This window comes from Pseudophryne corroboree, chromosome 4, assembly GCF_028390025.1.
Source record: "Pseudophryne corroboree isolate aPseCor3 chromosome 4, aPseCor3.hap2, whole genome shotgun sequence".
NCBI classification, from domain to species: domain Eukaryota; kingdom Metazoa; phylum Chordata; class Amphibia; order Anura; family Myobatrachidae; genus Pseudophryne; species Pseudophryne corroboree.
The window spans coordinates 37,854,322-37,861,311 of record NC_086447.1 but is presented as its reverse complement, the minus strand read 5'-3'; the positions used below and the strand labels follow the sequence as shown (position 1 = coordinate 37,861,311).

The 6,990-nt window shown below is 41.8% G+C and overlaps 2 pseudogenes; one reads left to right on the top strand and one right to left on the bottom strand.

Annotated features, from left to right (window-relative positions):
* Positions 1 to 2,508: 2,508 nt before the first annotated feature.
* LOC134912389 (5S ribosomal RNA) lies at positions 2,509 to 2,626 on the bottom strand (annotated as a pseudogene).
* A 1,665-nt stretch (positions 2,627 to 4,291) lies between these two features.
* On the top strand, positions 4,292 to 4,409 carry LOC134912388 (5S ribosomal RNA; annotated as a pseudogene).
* Positions 4,410 to 6,990: the final 2,581 nt, after the last annotated feature.

The window sequence follows — 6,990 nt, the reverse complement described above, 5'->3', positions numbered from 1 at the left end:
GGAGGTGTTCATCGCTGATGTCAGAGGCCCTCCTTAAATACACCTGGACATGCCTGCATTTTTTCTGTCACATCCAGAAAACGGCGGGTTTACACCCAGAAACGCTGATTTTCTGTCAGTCAAACAGCGGCTGCATTGCAATCACAGTGTGTATGTGTTTCCTGTCTCTATATTTACTCGCGTTTGCGCAATGCAAAAGCTGCACATGCACAGTCGTTCGATAATCGGATGGATTGTGATTCACAAATTTTGCAATCTTTACTGAATGAGGTCCTTAGTGGATGAGAGTATCTCAAATGGGTGTCAAATGTAATACATTAAACGTATCTATGCAGTCTTGTGTCCCAGTATTCTCTTGCATCCATAAACCCAAATTTACAGTATATAACAAAAATAGAATCACTACGGGGAAGAACAATTGTGTATAGAACGCATCTTGTGTATTTTTACACTGAGCATACAGACAACTACACTACAGTATGTGTATTTTCTGTGCATGCAGTCCAGAACATACCTGTATACTAGAGGATGCAGTTTGGATGTCTAGGGTCAAAGGGGGTAATTCAGAGTTGATCACAGTAGCAAATTTGTTAGCAGTTGGGCAAAACCATGTGCAGGGGGGAGAAGATGTAACATGCGCAGAGAGAGTTAGATTTGGGTGGGGTGTGTTCAAACTGAAATCTAAATTGCAGTGTAAAAATAAAGCAGCAAATTAGTTAGGAGTTGGGCAAAACCATGTGCACTGCAGGTGGGGCAGATATAACATGTGCAGAGAGAGTTAGATTTGGGTGGGTTATTTTGTTTCTGTGCAGGGTAAATACTGGCTGCTTTATTTTTAGACTGCAATTTAGATTTCAGTTTGAACACACCCCACCCAAATCTAACTCTCTCTGCACATGTTACATCTGCCCCACCTGCACTGCACATGTTTTTTTTTAACTGCTAACAAATTTGCTGCTGCGGTTAGATCTGAATTAAGCCCTGCGTCCCCATCTGCTTCCCGGACGTTTGGAGGATTAAGTGAGTTACGTCATCCTGCAAATGGTGGCTGATTGTATGTTTTCCTAAATACCATTTTGACTGTATTCTGATATGGCCTCCAGTGGACGGTGCAGGCAGTGGTAAGCCTGCCCAGAATCCAGCATCCTCTCCTGCTGCAGCCAGGACTCTATTCATGGCATTATACTGGAGGACATTATGTGTAAGTGGCCCTATACTGGGGGACAGTATGTGTAACTCGCACTATATTGGGGGCATTACTAGTATCTGGCCCTATAGTGGGGAAATATACAGAATAATCCATTATCCAAAATACTTCTGGTCCCAAGCATATACACATATATAGAGAGAGTTTTATATATATACATTTGTTGTTACATTTCTGTATATGCATTAAATCATTTCAATAAATGTAGATATGAATGTACAGTACCGTAATCATGTTCTCCCTGGTCAGACAAATCTTTGTGTCTTTTTTTTTTTTATTTCCGAAGGACTTTTATAAGCGATTTTAGAGGGAGAAAATGCTCTTAAGAGATTAATTAATACAACAGACTTATTTTCAGTCGCAGGCATATACAGCATGTAATTGCCCACTATGAATTATTTCCCCTTTGTACATAAAATTAAGAAAAAGTCCCCTGGTGACTCCAAGGAGGAGAAGAAGATAATTTGCTTCCTTGTTACTAGACAACATTTCTCAATTCTGATATGTGCTGTTTAAGCTTAACCCCTTGCCTAGGGTGGTTGCATGATATGTGACCATACCACAAAAAGAGGATTTGATAGAGTCTGCACAGGATCACTCAATAGAGGTGATAAATGTTATAGAATGATATTATTAGAGAAAAAGCTCTAATATGTAAACCAACATCTGGCCAATATACACACAATAAGTTAGTATTAGGCGCTGGGTTGGTGGTGCTCCCAGAGATAGTTCAGTAAACTGATACACAAAAAGAGGGGGATGGTTCCCGTATAGTACCGGAGCCAAAAGAAAAAAAGAAAGACTGTATATCTTTTCTGGGGCACACTTGTAATACAGATGAAATGATAAGTTTCATTAAAATATAACTTTTATTGTCAACCTTCATAAAATATTGACTATAGGCAATGGGAGGGGGGGATAAGGAGGGCACTAAGTTACAGAAGTGGTTAAATTACTAAGCTATAGTCTAAATAAATCAAAATATTGTTATCCAGATGAATCATTAATGTAATGATGATAACAAATTGGCTTAATGGTTCTGTGAGCAAAATATAGATGTCTCCAAATAATTGATATTGTGAAAACCATGTACATTGGTATGAAATTTTCTCCCTGAAAATGTGGCAATTAAATATATAATGAAAATATCACTGGAAGAAAAAATCAAAAAACTGATGACCAAATGATAGGTTGTGCCTGGCTCAACACCGATTTCCGAATGTGTCTTGAGGGGGAAAAAAAGGGAAGAAAAAACGGGAAGAAAAGGATTCTTGGTCCTGTGTCCTGTGTTTGGATAAAAATACCTGCAGTACCCGGTATTCCCTGGTGGTCTCCCAACCAGGTACTGACCTGGCCCACAGTGCTTGGCTTCCAAGATCAGACGAGGTTGGGCATACTCAGTATGGTCTGACCGCAGGTAGATATATCCCACACCTGATGACACCAGGAACTTTGTGTCCTAGATTCTGTGGGAGTTTCACAGAATTTCCTTGTAGAGGCCCGTAGTCATGTGATGATGTTGTGGGCACTCTTAAATCTTGAAAAGGAGTGGTGTCAAATGAGATCCGATATTCTCCCACACCTGAGGGATAGCGTGAAGTCTGCCAGATCAAGGTTTCGAGGACGAAATATTTCAGTGTCACCTCTTTTCTGAGGAGAGTCTTTAAACTCAATGGTGATAGCTGAAAGTCCTATTTTTTGCAGAAGCAGTCACGGGTTATGATGTCAAAAAATATATTATGTATATCTCAAAAAATAATTTAATGGAGTATCCCAGGTTAGTGGAGGTACTGAGACTTTAAAGGTGTGGCCCTGCTGTATATGAGATGAGCAAAGGCTGAGAAGTGATAGAAAGAGAGTGAGAGAAAGAAGCGGAACTTCCGGTCGGCGGACCGCGGACACCGGCGTCTCCACGCCTGGCTCACCGTCTCCTACGGACTCTCTGAAGCTGCGATCAGCGACCAGTGAGGGTATTCCATTCCCCCACGGAATAGTAGGTCCCTGGTTTTGTTTTTTGAACTAACTTTAGTTACAATTTTTACGGACTATTTGTCAGTTGCTGCAGTTCTCAAAAATTATCAGAATATACCAGCATCTATTAGAAACGTCCTGCTTTTCCTGACAATCAAGTTAACAAACCAGGTTGACCTGCATAATGACAATATCCTAGCAGCACGAGGGCCCTATTGTTTTTGTTAACATTATTATCAATATTATTATTATTTTTCATGCATCAGTATCTATCCTATTTTCACATAGGGGATTTTTTGGGATATACTAGGCATCTGAAATGGGTTGCACACATGATCCATCTGAGTGTAATATTGTAGTATTTCTCTAATACATTTACTCAGCATATAATCACTTCCATTGATGAAGTAACTATTGCCAAGGCAAACCCATTTTTGGAACACCCTCTCATTCTGTTAAAATTTTTTGGTGGCTCTGCAATGCAATTTGGCAACAGGGCACCATTTTAGTTACAAAACAGGACAGCAGAAGTGTTCTTCTAACTTTCTTCGGCATTAGTGTCGTTTCACACCACCCTCTCATTTTTTCATTCGATGCCTTGGCAGATGATAAAACAGCAGAAGTGGTGGGTTACTGTACCTGATCCCCTTTGTTTTTCCGCTTCTTTCTCTCACTCTCTTTCTATCACTTCTCAGCCTTTGCTCATCTCATATACAGCAGGGCCACACCTTTAAAGTCTCAGTACCTCCACTAACCTGGGATACTCCATTAAATTATTTTTTGAGATATACATAATATATTTTTTGACATCATAACCCGTGACTGCTTCTGCAAAAAATAGGACTTTCAGCTATCACCATTGAGTTTAAAGACTCTCCTCAGAAAAGAGGTGACACTGAAATATTTTGTCCTCGAAACCTTGATCTGGCAGACTTCACGCTATCCCTCAGATGTGGGAGAATATCGGATCACATTTGACACCACTCCTTTTCAAGATTTAAGAGTGCCCACAACATCATCACACGACTACGGGCCTCTACAAGGAAATTCTGTGAAACTCCCACAGAATCTAGGACACAAAGTTCCTTGTGTCATCAGGTGTGGGATATATCTACCTGCGGTCAGACCATACTGAGTATGCCCAACCTCGTCTGATCTTGGAAGCCAAGCACTGTGGGCCAGGTCAGTACCTGGTTGGGAGACCACCAGGGAATACCGGGTACTGCAGGTATTTTTATCCAAACACAGGACACAGGACCAAGAATCCTTTTCTTCCCATTTTTTCTTCCCTTTTTTTCCCCCTCAAGACACATTCGGAAATCGGTGTTGAGCCAGGCACAACCTATCATTTGGTCATCAGTTTTTTGATTTTTTCTTCCAGTGATATTTTCATTATATATTTAATTGCCACATTTTCAGGGAGAAAATTTCATACCAATGTACATGGTTTTCACAATATCAATTATTTGGAGACATCTATATTTTGCTCACAGAACCATTAAGCCAATTTGTTATCATCATTACATTAATGATTCATCTGGATAACAATATTTTGATTTATTTAGACTATAGCTTAGTAATTTAACCACTTCTGTAACTTAGTGCCCTCCTTATCCCCCCCTCCCATTGCCTATAGTCAATATTTTATGAAGGTTGACAATAAAAGTTATATTTTAATGAAACTTATCATTTCATCTGTATTACAAGTGTGCCCCAGAAAAGATATATAGTCTTTCTTTTTTTCTTTTGGCTCCGGTACTATACGGGAACCATCCCCCTCTTTTTATGTGACCATACCAGTCAGGGCTTTCCCTGACATGGTCGCATCTAATATGACCATGTCAAAAGAGCCTGGTGGTGGCTGCTAGAAGCTAATCTTCCAGCAGCTGCCAGTCTTGTCCCACCCTTGATTGCCGCCCCCTCTTCTAGCAGGCTAGTCTGTGTTAAGAAGGGAGTGTGTCCTAAAGGGAACCTTTTGTGATGAGAGTTCAGAAGGTAAAAGAAAAAGGAAAAATGGAGGCTACAACAAGGTGGGAATGGTTTGCAGTGATTTTTGAGAGAAATTCCCTGACACCTGGCACAAAAGAAAGCCATGCAGAGGGGTCGTGGTTCTACAGTACCCTATATTCCCTGGTTATCTCCCAATCAGGTACTAGTAGGGTCCAACATTGTATTGCTTCCAAGATCGAATACAGTCGGGCACATTCAATGTGGTATGACTGTAGATAAGGGAAATCCCTTTTCACAGGTGTTCTATACACCTGTGAAAAGGGAGTCCAATATCTACAGTCATACCACATTGGATATCACACTTGCAAACAATGTGATGTGCAATTGTTATATACCCACACTGGGGCTCATTCCGAGTTGATCGCTAGCTGCCGTTGTTTGCTGCGTAGCAATCATTTAAAAAAATGCCAAACCTGCGCATGTGTACAGGCCGCAATGTGCATGAGTGGTGTATGGGTACAAAGAGCATCGTTGTTTTACACAGGTTCTAGCGACGATTCCATTCGCACAGCCAATCGCAAGGAGATTGACAGGAAGTGGGAGTTTACGGGTGTTAACTGGCCGTTTTCTGGGAGTGTTTGGAAAAATGCAGGCGTGGCCAGGCGTTTGCAGGGTGGGCATCTGACGTCAATTCCGGGACCTTCGTCGTGGCAAACATTGCACAGAATAAGTAACTACAGGGCTGGTGTTGTTCTGCACAAAATGTGTTTGTATCCGCTTGGCTGCACAGGCGTTCGCACTCTTGCAAAGCAAAAATACACTCCCCCGTGGGCGGCGACTATGGGTGTGCGTGGCTGCTAAAAGTAGCTAGCGAGCGATCAACTTGGAATGAGGGCCCTTGAGCCAGAACCATACAATAGCAAGGGCTATATTGGTATCCTCCTGCTTAGAGACGGCAAATTACTAAAGCAGTAAATGTGCTTGCAGGGGAGATTGCCTTGATGAATAAATATGCCACAGCCTCAGTTAAATGCTAAGTAATAAATATAGAGTTTTTGAGTATTTAGCAGTTACTGTAACTGTTCTGACTAACATCACACAAAGAAAGTAACATTTGGAAAAATACATGGTTTTACCAGGAGTTGGCTTCTGAGACAGTCCCTATAGGTAGAGCCAGATTAACAATGGGGTGGATGGATCTACAGCTCCAGGCCTCCACATAAAAATAGGCCCATCATCATGACAGCATAATGCTGACCAGCCACTAGCTGCACAGCTGGCCACACGGTCGACCACAAATCATAAGCATTAAATTGTATTTCTATTTTCCACACAAAAATTATGCATTTTTTTGTACTTTTACATATTTAGGGAGACATTGGGGCTGATAGTGTAGAGGGTCTACATGTCGACATGGCACTGGCCACGCCCACACATTATTGGTCACACCCCCTCTGCTTCTTGCAGTAGGCCCTTGTACATTTTCAGCACCAAGCCCATGAGTCCCTTAATCTGGCCCTTTATATAGGAATTAGGATCCAGTTGTTGGACGTGTGTTTAGCCAGTTTGTGGGCTTGATCACCAGTGTCCAGGAGGTGCCTTGTTGCCTCTTATATACCTAAGGGGCAAGAGTTCTCGCCGTGAGATCTAGCGATTCTGGTTCGGGCACTAATTTCAAAAATCCCATTGAAATCAAAGGGATCACTGTTTATTGGCTGAGAGAGCCGTCTATCACAGCTCTCAGCCAATCAAAGTGTTCCCATAGACTACAATGGGGCTAAATGGCAGCTCCACCACACTAATGACACCGCCGCCTGCACTGCCGCCACCGCCACACTGTATCCCGCACTATATCCAAACCA